The sequence below is a fragment of the Ovis aries genome, chromosome 3 (assembly GCF_016772045.2).
Source record: "Ovis aries strain OAR_USU_Benz2616 breed Rambouillet chromosome 3, ARS-UI_Ramb_v3.0, whole genome shotgun sequence".
In the NCBI taxonomy this organism is placed as follows: Eukaryota; Metazoa; Chordata; class Mammalia; order Artiodactyla; family Bovidae; genus Ovis; species Ovis aries.
The window spans coordinates 91354348-91369812 of NC_056056.1; the positions used below are offsets into that span (position 1 = coordinate 91354348).

Consider the following 15465-nt stretch of genomic DNA (forward strand, 5'->3'; position numbering starts at 1 on the left):
CATCAGTCAGTCCATCCATTAGACTCTCAATAAAGATTTCACTTAAAGAAATGCATCTTGACAAGCAGAGAAGGAAGATTACAGGAGTGAAGCTCATTTTTCCAGAATTAAGGTACTTTCTCCTTGAAGAAACAAGAACCTCTGGCATGGAGAGTAAACTGCATCAATGCAATTTAGAGCAAGTTACCCTTGGAAAACTGATTCTAAATTTCAAGCCCTCGTCATGAATACCAACTACCTAACTCTAGTATTTAAAAGATGATTAGTAGGAAAAATCTCTGTTTTTAAAATAGTACAAATAGGATGAAAATTTGGACAATATTTTAAAAATAGTGCAAAAGACCACTGAAGTCTTAAAAGTAATATTTTTTACACCAAATGCATGAAAGAAATAATCATATACATCATGGAGATAAAGGCTGAATCATAAAGCAGACATAATTAGACCTTTACTGTAGGATCTAATGAAATTTTTTTTATATGGATAGTCTTTTTGACAAAAACATACAGGAGAAAAAGAATAAACTTCAAAAGGTGAATATATGAGGAACACAAACTACCTGCCTAACGATGACTACAACTAGTCATTGTCTGACATTAAACTACAGACAGTAGTTTCTTTTCTATAAAAGTTGCAGGTTACTGTCAACCCATATGTAGGCCCAGCTCATGAAAAAAGGCCATACCTTAGCTCACATCCTGAAGTCTGTGTGAAAAGCTATTTGAGTTCAAGGCACCTAGCTGGAAGTAGGTCTCTGAGACTGACAATGGATCCAACATGGTAAAAGCAATCAGCGACGGCCGCTACCATGGTATCCGCTGCTTTGTGCATACGTTGAATCTGGTTGTGATCACTGCCCTGAAGAAATACGAGGAATCAACTGAAGTTTCTACTATTTCAAGAATTATCTGCAAACATTTTCCACTATGCTGTGAATTCCAACTAAACAGCTAAGAAATTAAGCAAATTTTGGCTATGTGACATATAGTCTACACTAGGATGTGAGCAAAATGGGCAAATCTTTTTTGTGCAAACAAAAAAAATAACCCCCCAAACTCAGCATTCAGTTATATTGGACTGCCTCTGCAAATACTACTACCCAAATTAAGCTAGATATTTGTAAGGCTACAAAATATCAGAATTACATTCTCTTATAATACATAAAATGAAAACAGCTTAAAATAGCTATTTTCTTGGCTGAACATTGGGAAAGACCATTTCAATCCCCTGCACTCCTAATTCTGAAGTCACAACTATCACACTATTGAAATAAATATTTAAAAAGCAGAGTCACATCGAAGAAGTAATCAGGACACCATATGCTGAAATGTCCAGATTCGAAAGTATTAAGAATTAGCATCTTAGAGGAAGATTCTAAAACTAGAAGAGATTAAAACTTCTACATTTACCTTAAAACAATGTGTTATATCATAGTCCATAGTTCTAAAACCCTTTGCCAAGAATTATAGTTTAAAGTAAATAAATAAAAGCAGAAAGATTTTTTAAAATATTGCTGTGGAGAATTATTTGCTTCTTATGTCTACAGACAACATGAAAATAATTTTTGAAATGCACCACTAAACTGGATAAAGACCTTTGTAAGATGACTGCTTTCCATACTTTTTTTAAATCTTAGTTTTTAATTCTAGACTCCCTTTTATTTTTAAATTCTTTCCAAATGGAAGTAATAGTTTTAGGTTTCATTGGAAGTAGAAAATAAAATCTTTGTCTTAACTAAAGCATAAATGAGCTGTAGGAGAGAAGGGACTACTTAAAACAGGGGTATGAGAAGCCTTTGAAAATAAAACCTTGACTTCTAGATTAGATAAAAATATAGTAAATTTTAGGTCAGACTAAACATCACAGGACAAATAATGATACTGTGTGCTGCTGTGATATGGAGTCGCCACAAGTGATACGCATCACCAGGGGACAATCCAAGTGAGGCTAAGAAGAGACACTAAAACCTGTGTTGGCACTGTTGTCTCCATCACCAAGTAAAAAAGGTTGATGAACCACTTTAAGTTTAATCACTAAAAGAAACTTAAATTATATATATATATATTTGCAACAACTGCTTTTTGGCTAAGAAATCAGGTCTTTTTTATTTTGTAGGTAGGTTTGACAGAGGAAAAAGAAAACACAGGAAATGCTTTTCCAACAACAACAAAAAAAAGTAGGAGGACTGGACTGAAATTTCTTTCTCAATCAAAGCATTAGAGGAACTAACTTACAGGAATTAAAATTAGTTTGATGCCTTCTAAGAAGTCAATCAATTAATTGTGGATAAAAAGGAATTGGGGATTTCTACCAGAGAATTCAGTTCTTTTAAAACAACTGAATGAACTTTGCCCCAGAAGACACTTTGGAAAGCCAAGAGAATCAAAGCTGCTTACTTTCATGCTGTTAAAGAGAAGTTCAATGTCAAGAACACCTCACATTCAACACAGAGTCATTTGTGTCACATTCTTATTAGCAATTAAGATTATTTGATTGACTATTCTTATTTTTGTTCTCACTCATGCTCAAACTGAGTCTTTTGTTTTATGCTTACTGTTCGGCTAGTTAGGCCTGAGGAGGAATAAAAGCTTTGACAGAAAAAGGCAAAATTCTGTAAAACGATTATTTTCAATAAAAAATAAATTAAAAAAGAAAGATTATTTGACTGACAGAAAGTCCTTTTTTCAAATTTTTGGTGAAACTGTTAAATACTAAATATACAAAATATGATTATTTGCCTACTGGAGTATAGTAAGAAAAGTCTGCACAGATCAAGGACAAAATATTTTCCTTTGCTCCTGCTCCAAGGGGAATATGAAGTGTCACACTTATTCAAAAGTGAAACCAAATAACTATGGCTATACTATGACTTCATTTTGAGATAACAGAGGTTGCAATGGCTATGTTAAGATTTAAAGTATTACATAACTCATATGTAATGTATGAGAAGTCATATGCAACATATCCCTTTATTAATGGAGGTAACAGAATTGCTTTCAAGTTCTTTCTTTTTCAAGAATCTAAAGAGTAAAGACATATTAACATAGCAACAAAATTTAGGAGGTGGAAAATAGGATGTGTTGGAGGGTAGGAAGAGGTTTCTTTAGCAACAGAAAAAAAAGATTTTTAAAAATATTTATTTATTTATTTATGGCTGCACTGGGTCTTTATTATTGTATGTGGGCTTTCACTAGTTGTGGCAATTGGGGGCCACTCTCATTGTGGTTGGATTCTCCTGTTGCCCAGGCTCTAGAACACAAGCTCAGCAGTTGTGGGACACAGGCGTAGCTGCCCCTTGGAACACGTGGAATCTTCCTAGACTAGGAATTGAATCCACTAACCACTGGACTGCCAAGGAAGTCTGAGAAAATAATTTTATCTCCAACACACCACCCTCATTTATGCAAGCAGATACCAAATCAATTTGAAAATAACAGTAAAGGAAAAGTATTAATACATACAGCAGTAACTAAGACATTTTCATAGAAAAGGTTTTAATTAATTCTTTTAAGCAAAAAAAACCCCCAAAATTGAATGGGTAAAGTTGACTTATTCCTCATTTAAGTGATAAGTACATTAAGATGCTACCAGCTCATGATCTACAGACTAAAAAACAGTTTATCTTACTTAGTGAACCTTGGTAATCTAGTAATAATTATTCCTTAGGTGTAATCAAATGGCTATGCACCTCTAATAAAATATGCTACCTTTTAACATCTTATCATAGGGCTAACTTAAAAATTATTTAGAATGAAGAGCAAAATATATAAAAAAAAATTCTGCAGAATCTGTATTATTGTATATACTTTTTAAATTACCAAAAGAAAAATTTTCAATTAAAAAATTTTACTAAATTGTCAATATTTTTAAAATTTATGTATCCTAAATTTCCAAATCAGAAACAAGTTCCCATCTCCCATTTCTAATTATTTCACTATTCAAATTGCTCTTTGGAAGCAATTTAGAAAATAAATATACTTGATTGCTTCCCTGGTGGCTCAGATGGTAAAGAATCTGCCTGCAATGCAGGAGACCCAGGTTTGATCCCTGCGTTGGGAAGATATCCTGGAGAAGGGAACAGATACCCACTCCAGTATTCTTGCCTGGAGAATCCCATGGACAGAGGAGCCTGGTGGGCTACAGTCCATGGGGTCACAAAGAGTCAGATACAACTGAGCGACTAATTCTTTCACTTTTTCACTATACTTGAGTGGGACATTAGGAAACTCGAGGTCTAATCATAGCTCTACTACTAAGCATCAGAGAACGTGGAACAAATCACAATATTTATGGGCCTTGTTTTCGTCTTTTATAAAAAAGGGGATTTGAACCATATGAACTCTAAACAGTGTCCCTTACAGCTCTAAAAATCACAGATACCATGGAACAGGTCACTTATTGTGATGTGCCCGGATCTGTTCCAAACTGAATCTACTTACCAGGGGACTTCAAATTCAGTTATTAAGATTGCTTGAGATTCTGATACAATATCATGAAAACTGACGAGAAACATGAAGCTTTTCTAATGCAATCTTATAAGGAATACTCATTTCATAGGTTATATTACTGAGGTAGGAGTATTACATATTTATAATTTTTAATTTGTTTCTGTCTGTTAATTGCTTAAATAACAGAATAAGCTGTATTTTGATACTTGATCTAAGTGTTTTCCAGGAACCAGTGAAGGCTCAAGTCTAGCTGTTATACAAGCATGAAACCTAAATGATCAATGAAAACTTTTGGTAAAAGGTACCAGCAGTATATAAAAACAGAAGTATCTGGACTACAGATCAATCAATTTGCTTTCCTCATAAATAGTTTTTTAATAACAAACACTACAAGGCACCAGGAAACTGGGGGGGGGGGGGGGGGGGGGCTAAATCCGAGATTTATTGCCTAATAATAATTATTTTTAAATGTTAAACTTTAAGTGATAGTTTCCCTCCCTATCAAATAAGAATAAATAATCTCTTGCCTAATCACACAGAGCAGAAAAACTTAATAATATACATCTACGAATTGTTAAGCCTGTATATCCTAACAAAAGTTATGTTGCAATATTACTTCCTTGCATTTTTTATATAACTATTTGATACTATATATTTATTATAACTACCCACAATTTAAAACAGTTTGGCTTATTGTCTAGAAAGAAGAGAAATTAATAAAAGCACACAGGCTAGAATAGAAATACTACACTAATCACATTATTTCAAACTGGCTGAACAAAAGGAATTCAGGCAATACATCTACCTAAGTCATAACTGTCCTAAAATTTAAGTGATAGTGACCTTGATCTTATGTATAATAAGCAACTAATCACAGGGTGTATTTGCCACATATCTAACATAGATTATACCTTTAAACATCCTTTATGTCCTTTTTTTGTACATGCTGGTATTCTCACATGCCTCCCCCCACATCGCCTCTCTTTCTTTTTCCCCTAGGGAACTACTTCTTCCACTGCCTGTAGATCTAAAAATTAAAAGTATTAAACACAAAAATCATCGAATTATAAAACTAAAGAAAAAAACAGAAATTTAGACTTTTTGCATAAAATAAATGAAAATCTGGTAAATTTTCTCTGCATTAGGCATGAAAGAAAAGTGTTAATATTGCTATACTGAGGGCACCTGAAAAATGGAACATTTATGATGATCAAATTTTCAGAAACTATTCTGGATAACGAATTCTACTTATCCTTTATGACAAATGTATAACTTTTTGTTCTTCATAAATGTTTATTACAGCAGTAGACAGGCCAACGAATGTTTTTATTATGGAAGTTCTTTGATCTTTTTATTGAAGTGATTAATAAGAGGTGGCTTTTGAGATATTTCTCAAATAAAAGTAAATAAACTACTTAATGCTCCAGTAATGCTGAAGAAGATGAAGCTGAACAGATCTATGAAGACCTACAAGACCTTCTAGCACTAACACCCAAAAGAGATGCCCTTCCATTATGGGAAACAGGAATCCAAAAGTAGGAAGTCAAGAGACAACTGCAATAACAGGCAAATTTGGCCTGGAATACAAAATGAAACTGGGCAAAAGCTAACAGAGTTTTGCCAAGAGAACATACTGGTCATAGTGAACACCCTCCTTTAACAACACAAGACAAATCTATACAAGGACTTCAACAGATGATCAATACGAAAATCAGACTGATTATATTCTTTGCAGCCAAAGATGGAGAAGCCCTATACAGTCAGCAAAAACAAGACTGGGAGCTGACTGTGGCTCAGATCATGAACTCCTAATTGCTAATTCAGACTTAGATTGAAGAAAGTAGGGAAAACCACTAGACCATTCAGGTATGACCTAAATCAAATCCCTTATAATTACACAGTGAAAGTGAGAGATAGATTCAAGTGATTAGATCTGATAGACAGGGTGCCTAAAGAACTATGGACAAAGGTTTGTGACATTGTACAGGAGGGAGTAATCAAGACCATCCCCAAGAAAAAGAAACATAAAAAGGCAAAATGGTTGTCTGAGGAGGGCTTACAAATAGCTGAGAAAACAGGAGAAGCTTAAGGCAAAGGAGAAAAGGAAAGATATACCCATTTGAATGCAGAGTTACAAAGAAATGCAAGGAGAGAAAAGAAAGCCTTCCTCAGTTATCAATGTAAAAAATAGACAAAAACAATAGAATGGGAAAGACTAGAGATCTCTTCAAGAAAATTAGAGATACCAAGGCAACATTTCATGCAAAGATGGGCTCAATAAAGGATAGAAATGGTATGTACCTAACAGAAGCAGAAGATATTAAGAGGTGGCAAGAATACACAGAAGAACTATACATGAAAGATCTTCATGAACCAGATAACCACGATGATGTGATCACCCACCTAGAGCCAGACATGCAAGAATGCAAAGTCAAATGGGCCTTAGGAAGCATCACTACGAACAAAGCTAGTAGAGGTGATGGAATTCCAATTGATCTATTTCAAATCATAAAAGATGATGCTGTGAAAGTGCTGCACTCAATATGCCAGCAAGTTTGAAAAATTTAGCAGTGGCCACAGGATTGGAAAAGGTTAGTTTTCATTCCAATCCCCAAAAAAGGCAATACCAAAGAATGCTCAAACTACTGCACAATTGCACTTACCTAATACGCTAGCAAAGTAATGCTCAAAATTCTACAAGCCAGGCTTCAACAGTATATGAACTGTGAACTTTCAGATATTTAAGCTGGATTTAGAAAAGGCAGAGGAACCAGATATCAAATTGCCAACATCCACTGGATCATCAAGAAAGCAAGAGAGTTCTAGAAAAACATCTACTTCTGCCTTATTGACTACGCCAAAGCCTTTGACTGTGTGGATCACAGCAAACTGTGGAAAATTCTGAAAGAGATGGAATACCAGACCACCTGACCCACCTCCTGAGAAATCTGGATGCAGTTCAAGAAGTAACAGTTAGAACTGGACATGGAACAACAGACTGATTTCAAATCAAGAAAGGAGCATGTTAAGGCTACATATTGTCACCCTGCTTATTTAACTTATATGCAGAATACATCATGAGAAAAGCCAGGCTGGATGAAGCACAAGCTGGAATCAAGACTGCAGGGAGAAATATCAATAATCTCAGATATGCAGATGACACCACCCTTGTGGAAGAAAGCAAAGAAGAACTAAAGAGTCTCTTGATGAAAATGAAAGAGGAGAGTGAAAACGTTGGATTAAAACTCAGCGTTCAGGAAACGAAGACCATGGCATCCAGTCCCATCACTTCATGGCAAACAGATGGGGAAACAATGGAAACAGTGGCAGTTTATTTTTTGGGGCTCCAAAATCACTGGAGATGGTGACTGCAGCCACGAAATTAAGACACTTGCTCCTTGGAAGAAAAGCTATGATCAACCTAGATAGAGTATTAAAAAACAGAGATATTACCTTGTCAACAAAGGTCAGTCTAATCAAAGCTATAGTTTTTCCAGTAGTCATGTATGGATGTCAGAGCTGGACTATAAAGAAAGCTGAGTGCCAAAGAACTGATGCTTTTGTACTGTGGTATTAGAGAACACTCTTGAGAATCCTTGACCCTCAGGGAGATCCACCAGTCAATCCCAATGGAAATCAGCCCTGAATATTCATTGGAAGGGCTGATGCTGAAGCTAAAACTCCAATACTCTGGCCACCTAATGGGAAGAAATGACTCACTGGAAAAGACCCTGATGCTTGAAAAGATTGAAGGCAGGAGGAGAAGGGATGACAGAGCATAAGATGGTTGGATGGCATCACTGACTCAATGGACATGAGTTTGAGCAAGCTCTGGGAGCTGGTGATGGGTAGGGAAGCCTGGCGTGCTGCAGTCCATGGGGCCACAAAGGGTCAGACATGACTGAGCAACTGAACTGAAAACTACTTAATGTTATTGAGGCAAATGAAATTAATTATAACCAATATTTAAGTCAACCACTTCCCCATTTTTGTTCAAATTATTATAAAAATTTTCAATTGAATAAGAAAAAAGTGCAAAATTTCCTTATGACGGCATCCTGAAAAGTTCCAATTTGTTTAAATTTTAAATAAGAGATGTTAGAAAACGGCTGAAGTAGAAAATTACATTTATGCTTATAGAACAGTTGTTTTCAAAACTGTCTAAAACAGGTGTACAAAACATTATATATTCAGAAAAAATGAATTGCTGAAAAGATCCTTATAATTAACTATCTAAATCTTGTCTGTTTTAGACAAAAGATGCAAACTGCTGAATGTAAAACATATCTATATTGAAGTAATATACTTTGCCTAGTCTTTAGTGTTTTCTAAAGGAATGTTGTGTTTCCCTTGTGGTGCAGCTGGTAAAGAATCCACCTGCAATGAAATCTGGGTTCGATCCCAGGGTTGGGAAGATCCTTTGGAAATGGGGACGGTCACGCACTCCAGTATTCTGGCCTGGAGAATTCCATGGGTATTTAAGGGCTTTCATGATAGCTCAGTTGGTAAAGATTCTGCCTACAATGCAGGAGACCCCAGTTCAACTCCTGGGTCGGGAAGTTCCGCTAGAGAAGGGATAGGCCCTGGGCTTCCCTTATGGCTCAGCTGGTAAGGAATCTACCTGCTGCACGGGAGACCTGGGTTCAATCCCTGGTCTGTGAAGATTCCCTGCAGAAGGGAAAGGCTACATACTCCAGTGTTCTGGCCTGGAGAATTCTATGGACTGTCTATTATTTCTGATTTGTCTTAATATAAATGCTTATTAATATAATCAGGCAACAGCAACGTCAATCAGTTTATTTATGTTAACTATTAGATTCAAATTAACTTTATATAGTTACTGCAAATTGTGAATCTTGAGAGGACGTATTAGGAGAGGTGTAGACAGTAAAACTATAGACTTGTGAACAAAAGAATATAAAAATATTGTCATCTTTAGAAAGTTCTTGAAGCAATTTGTATAGTAAATATTTAACAACTTTTTAAAAGACAGACTAAATCACAATAAACTACTCCTAGTTGCCACTTCGCCATGTCAATGGGTTAATCTTGCCAGGAAAGATGAACATAATAAACTAGAAGTACAGTTATTCCTTGAACAGAGCTCTTCTTTACAACAACCTCATCAGAGTACTATAATTATCAGTCACTAAACTAATCCTCACCCACAAGAGATAATTTTATTATTAAGGTGTAATTATAATCGACAAAGTCTGAAACATACCTTATAGTCTATTATTTCAAATACTAAAAGTCAGAAGGCACTTTTCAGATATATGTATTTGTGTGCATTTACATGCATATATAATTATCTCATGTTATTACATGTGACAGCAAAAACTCCTAATTACCGAACTAACAGCTTTAAAAGGCATTCAGTTGCATGGTGTTGTTCCACTGCACCAGCTCAGTTTCTCCTCTAAGCAATCATTCTTACCAAAGCCTTTGGATGCATAGATGATTTGTTAATATGGCTGTAATGCAATATTGGTTCTACCTAGTCTACTCCTCAGCAGACCACTTGAAAGAAGGCAACCCAACTAATATATCTCCGCTATATTCCTTCACTCAAGCATTACCTGAGTTATTCTTTATTAAAGTACAAGTGCTCCTGTGAAAGACTAAAGGATCATTTGCTTCTTTATATAAATTTTAATAACCCAGGAGGGTATTCTGAAATAAGAAGTCTGCCTTGAAGAAAAGAACAAAATCCTGGAACATCGTAACAGATGCAGTTATACAATGCTTCACTACACAGACAGCCAGAGGAGGACACTGGGTATCTTAGTGAGCAGGAAAGTGAAAAATAAAAAGAGAAGCATGTTAAGTTAAGAACCAGCTATTCTTTGTGAAAATCTTAAGGTGAGGATGAGAACCAAAATACCACTTTAAATGGCGGTCACATATAAAACAAAAGCTCGGCTAGCTTGGCTTCTGCTAACTTTCAGTTCAGCTCAGTTCAGTCACTCAGTCATGTCCGACTCTTTGCAACCCCATGAACTGTAGCATGCCAGGCCTCCCTGTCCATCACCAACTCTCGAGGTTCACTCAAACTCATGTCCATCGAGTCAGCGATGCCATCCAGCCATCTCAGCCTCTGTTGTCCCCTTCTCCTCCTGTCCCCAATCCCTCCCAGCATCAGAGTCTTTTCCAACGAGTCAACTCTTCGCATGAGGTGGCCAAAGTACTGGAGTTTCAGCTTTAGCATCATTCCTTCCAAAGAAATCCCAGGGTTGATCTCCTTCAGAATGGACTGGTTGGATTTCCTTGCAGTCCCAGGGACTCTCAAGAGTCCTCTCCAATACCACAGTTCAAAAGCATCAATTCTTCAGCGCTCAGCCTTTTCACAGTCCAACTCTCACTTCCAAACACGACCACTGGAAAAACCACAGCCTTGACTAGACAGACCTTTGTTGGCAAAGTAATGTCTGCTTTTGAATATGCTATCTAGGTTGGTCATAACTTTTCTTCCAAGGAGTAAGCGTCTTTTAATTTCATGGCTACAGTCACCATCTGCAGTGATTTTGGAGCCCCCCCAAAAAAGTCTGACACTGTTTCCACTATTTCCGCATCTATTTCCCATGACGTGATAGGACCAGATGCCATGATCTTCGTTTTCTGAATGTTGAGCTTTAAGCCAACTTTTTCACTCTCCTCTTTCACTTTCATCGAGAGGCTTTTTAGTTCCTCTTCACTTTCTGCCATAAGGGTGGTGTCATCTGCATATCTGAGGTTATTGATATTTCTCCCGGCAATCTTGATTCCAGCTTGTGCTTCTTCCAGCCCAGTGTTTCTCATGATGTACTCTGCATAGAAGTTAAATAAGCAGAGTGACAATATACAGCCTTGACATACTCCTTTTCCTATTTGGAACCAGTCTGTTGTTCCATAGCCAGTTTCACGTCCAGCAGTTAACTAAACTGCTAACTTTAGTTTCTCCCAATTAAATACAGATAAAAGGCAGAAGAGGGCTTCCCAGGCGGCGTTAGTGGTAAAGAACCTGCCTGCCAATGCAGGAGACATAAGAGACGAGAGTTTGATCCCTGGGTTGGGAAAATCCCCTGGAGGAGGGCATGGAAACTCACTACAGTATTCTTGCCTGGAGAATCTCAAGGACAGGGAGCCTGGTAGGGTATAGTCCATAGGGTCGCAAAAAGTTGGACACAACTAAAGTGACTTAGCATGCAAAAGGCAGAAGACTAAGACCATGAATGGACAGGGTCCCATTCCTTTTAAATTGTTAGTTCTTATTTGCAAAATGCCATTACTTTTAGAGGACTGGAAGATATATCCTATTAATAGAGTTTCCCAAAGCATGAGAAAACATTAAGTGGCAATTAGACCCGGTATTAGTCAACTGAATCAAGAGTAAGAAAACGAGAGTCTTTTACCAATGAAAAGAAAAGTCTCAGTAAGCCTTTGGTAACTACTTATTTGCTAAATCTTCTTTCTTAGAACAGAAAACGGGCCAGACAATGGAGTCAGACACTAACTTTTTAAGAATTCAGTGCACTGACTTTAACAGTTATCATTTGCCAAATGATGACAAATGATACTGACTTGCTTTTGGCAGTTGATACTGGTTCTTCTGCTATGTTAGTAATTTGAAATTTCCTCTTTAAATAAATGTTTGGTTTAATTAAGTTACCTGATCTAAAGAAAGACTCTACCAAAAGCACAGGTGGTACAAGATTTGAAAGTTCTTCCTCATAATGTTGAAGCTCTGACAAGAATTTCTACCAAGAAAAATTTCCTTCAATTTTCAACCATGAAAATGGTTTGGTTTATTTGATCAGATTAAGAAAAATCCCATTATTACATGACACTCTTTTTATATTTAAGTAAGTTCTAAAATAATACAGATAAAAGGCTCCAGAAAAATTAAATCTAAGGCCTGCTTACTGTCATATAAGTTCTCTCCATACACACAACTTCAGGTCGATGACAGCTTTAAGGAAAGAAGCTGTAACTATGGAGCCCACGTGCCACAACTACTGAAGGCTGCACGCCCTAGACCCCACGCTCAGTAACGAGAAAAACTACCACAGTGAGAAGCCTGCGCACCACAGCTAGAGTAGCCCCATTCACCACACCTAGAGAAAAAGCCTGTGCAGGAGCAAAGATCCAGCACGGCCCATAATTGGAGAAAAAGAAAAAGATTTTAGAATCTCTGCTAATGATTCTTAGTCTCTTTCAAGCCAACAGATGATCGTTTTCTGTCTTCAGTAAAACAACCCAGTAGGACTAGTACCGGGAAATTTCTGCATAGGATTACAGACTTCGGATTCTTATATACTAACAAAGGAAACCATTTATCCTATAGCACTTGCACTTTTTGAAGGAGATCCCTAGGGATAAATGTGCAGTCACTGATAATAACACATAGGCAGAATAGTGTAGTTAATAATGAATTTAAAGTCTGACTTACATTATTGCTTTTATAAAGTCAAATGTCTGAATCATAGAAAGTATTTCTACCCAGGAACTAACTGTCTTTATAAAGTCCACAATATTAGAGCAAGAATCCTAATGGACTCAAATCCTCAGTCCCAGAACGGCAGGATGGGAGAGGACACACACAGCTCAACTGTCAAGACAGAAAGGAAGAAAATCTCTTCTATGGCACTTCAGTCTTCTTCTAACTCCCACCCCACCATTCTGCTATACTGCAAGACGGTCCTTTTTTATAATGCAAATCTGAATAGATCTCCACTGAAATCCTTTCAAGGGCTCATCACATCTAGAAACAGGTACCTATGAAGTTGGGTTTCCCTCATGGTTAAGTCGGTAAAGAATCTGCCTGCAATGAGGGAGATCTGGGTTCGATCCCTGGTTGGGAGGATCCCCTGGAAGAGGGCATGGCAACCCACTCCAATACTCATGCCTGGGAGAATGCCCAAGGACAGAGGAGCCTGGTGGGTTACAGTCCATGGAGTTGCAAACAGAGGGACACAACTGAGCGATTACGCACAACACAGCACAACTACGAAGTTCTTCAAGCCCCCGTTCTCCTCTCCAGCCTCATTTCCTATCCCTACCTCCCACCCAAAGGACACCCAGGCACACCAAACTTCTTCATTCTTTACATCTTCCTGAATTTCTCTGCTAACATTCCTCACACAGTCTGGTATACCAGTCCCCTGCACCTCTTATTTAGCCAATTCTTACATACTCTTTGGGTTTCCAAAACTGACTTGATTATTCAATAATGTGTCATATTTTCCATATATCATGTACTTGTGATTAAAACTGTCTAATTATTGTTTCCCACATTATTTGTCAGCCCCTTGGAAAAACGCCTAATTTTCTTGTTATGCTCTGATGAACATTCAATAAACATCTATTGAAGGAACAAAATCAGTCATGCTCTTGTGACTAAGCCAGATCTCCCCTATCTGAATATAACTGCAAGTTTGTAAAACACAAATTTGATAAAAGAAAGATAAATGATCTGCCTTTTTAATGTCTTAATAATATTCTCCTATTTTCTCTTAAAGAAAGTTTCAGGCTTCAGGCGGGGGAGCCAGCAAACCTACATCATCTCCACCATTCTTTTGAGTTTTGAGATCAACATTAGCTGAGTTTATGTACTGTCCTCAAGATAGAATAATCTTAATTAGGTTATTCCAACCTGTGAAAGTAAACTTTGGACTTGGGCAAAACATTTTAATCCCCTTCATCCACAAAATATAAAAACTCTAAGTATAACATATATAAAGAAAACAATTTCAATGTAAATTATTACATGTGAGCACAGTTATCATCTAGAGACCTGCAAATTACAAAGAGAATCTATTTTTTCTTTATCTAAAATGACCAAAGAGTGCTAAGTTAAAATTTCATTTGGAAGGAAAAATAAAATGCATGCCGTTTATGTAAACTTGGCTTTAAGAAAGGAAAAACAAAGAGTAACAAATGAGAAATAACAAGGCAAAAAAAAAAAAGGCAATACAATAAATACATGAACATAATTAGTAAACTAGTACATCTACTAAATAGATCTACTTTATTTACCCTAACATATTTTTCCCAGAACCCCCAGGTGCAGACATGGCCAGGACTTCACAAAAAAAAATCACCCACAGGCACAGCACCCTCCCCACTTATTTCTTTCTGAGAAAAAGAGACAAAAATAATGTAAAAATGTTCTGAGCTGTGGTACACCTACACATTACTTTCAAAACTGTAACTATAAACCTGATGAAGCACTAAAACAATACTCTAAAAATGATACATAAACAGAACATATTTGCCTTGATCATTCTCTTCTGAGTATCCTGGTTTTGTGTTGTTTTTTTTAAATACACTTGGGGGTTGGGAAGGCAGGTATAAGGGGGGGAGAGGGGGAAGCTTTGCATCTTGAAACAGTGTTAAAAATGAATTTAGGTCAACTTCAGTGAGTATAAACTTTGCAGGAAGTTGGACTATACTGTTCACTTTATTAGATTTCTATACTGATGAAAATATGAAAAGAAGTGTATCTTAAGTTTTGACAGGCTGGAAAAGAGCAGATTTTTCCTTCTGAGAAGTGGTAAATGAGTTTTCAAGGTGCCAAAAGTTTGAAAGGAAAGTAAGAATGTTATAATATGTACATCTGTGTTGGCTTCTTTTTCTAACAGAGGCTGTATTTTATACATATGTAAAAAAATAACAGATACCATGAGGGATCTTCATGAAGCATATTCAAACTCTATGTAAAACTCTCTGTCAGTGTTTCTTTGTCAGTAAAACAGCTTTTAAAAAGTTAACTGCACAAGGTTACTGTAAAGATAAAATTAAAAGATGAAACAATCTCTGTGAACAGTCATTATGATCTTTACATGCATGTTTTGCTGGTACAGAATTTAGAAGTTTGAAGTGTCATTTTTTTGTTGTTATTGAAAGATTTTGAAGAATATCTTTTTCCAGGTAACCAAGTGGAAAAATAGAGTTCCTGTTAAATGAAATTCAGTTATCCTTCTCTGCAATTAAATTTTTGTAGTCAATCATTACTTAACACATTTTATGCAGTTTAAA

At 36.5% G+C, this 15465-nt stretch overlaps 1 protein-coding gene across 22 annotated transcripts in view; it reads right to left on the bottom strand.

The window, feature by feature from the left end:
- Nucleotides 1-15465, bottom strand: part of BIRC6 (baculoviral IAP repeat containing 6) — a 210554-nt gene that overhangs the window by 26252 nt on the left and 168837 nt on the right. Inside the window, exon 67 of one of the 22 annotated variants that reach the window (XR_006059232.1) lies at nucleotides 687-859. The exons of the other annotated variants lie outside the window; for them this stretch is intronic. The gene's annotated coding sequence lies outside the window, so the exon portion shown is untranslated. The remainder of the gene's footprint in view (nucleotides 1-686; nucleotides 860-15465) is intronic. 22 annotated transcript variants of the gene reach the window in all.